This window comes from Bison bison, unplaced genomic scaffold (genome assembly GCF_000754665.1).
Source record: "Bison bison bison isolate TAMUID 2011002044 unplaced genomic scaffold, Bison_UMD1.0 scf7180017864472, whole genome shotgun sequence".
In the NCBI taxonomy this organism is placed as follows: domain Eukaryota; kingdom Metazoa; phylum Chordata; class Mammalia; order Artiodactyla; family Bovidae; genus Bison; species Bison bison.
In genome coordinates, this window is record NW_011495033.1 from 12,383,456 (window position 1) to 12,383,820 (window position 365).

Consider the following 365-nt stretch of genomic DNA (forward strand, 5'->3'; position numbering starts at 1 on the left):
GGCGTCTGAAGGAGGCCAGCACAGATGCCCCCAACCCACTCTGTGGCTGCTGCTGCTGCTGGGCCTCCAGCGTGCTTCAGGGGTCACCCACGGGGAGTGGGGGTCAGTGGTTACTTCCTGGCTGGCCGGTGGTGGCTAGCCCAGGAGTGAAGGCCGTGACCCATCCCCTAACCAAAGCCAGCTGTGCTGTGCGTGGAAGGTGGCAGGGGGCCTAGGCACAGGCTGCAGGCACAGGAGACCAGACACGTGTCACGTTTGAGCGCACTTTGTTGTCTCAAATAACCGCTTTGAGAGCCTGGGCTTCCGGGGTGGACAGGCGAGACCCCCTCCCACTCTGTCCCAGGCAGGTGTACCTTGGAGAAGGA

The 365-nt window shown here is 63.3% G+C and overlaps 1 protein-coding gene across 5 annotated transcripts in view; it reads left to right on the forward strand.

Annotated features, from left to right (window-relative positions):
• BCAS3 (breast carcinoma amplified sequence 3) overlaps window positions 1–365 on the forward strand; it is a 591,772-nt gene that overhangs the window by 589,778 nt on the left and 1,629 nt on the right. The gene's annotated exons all lie outside the window — the stretch shown is intronic.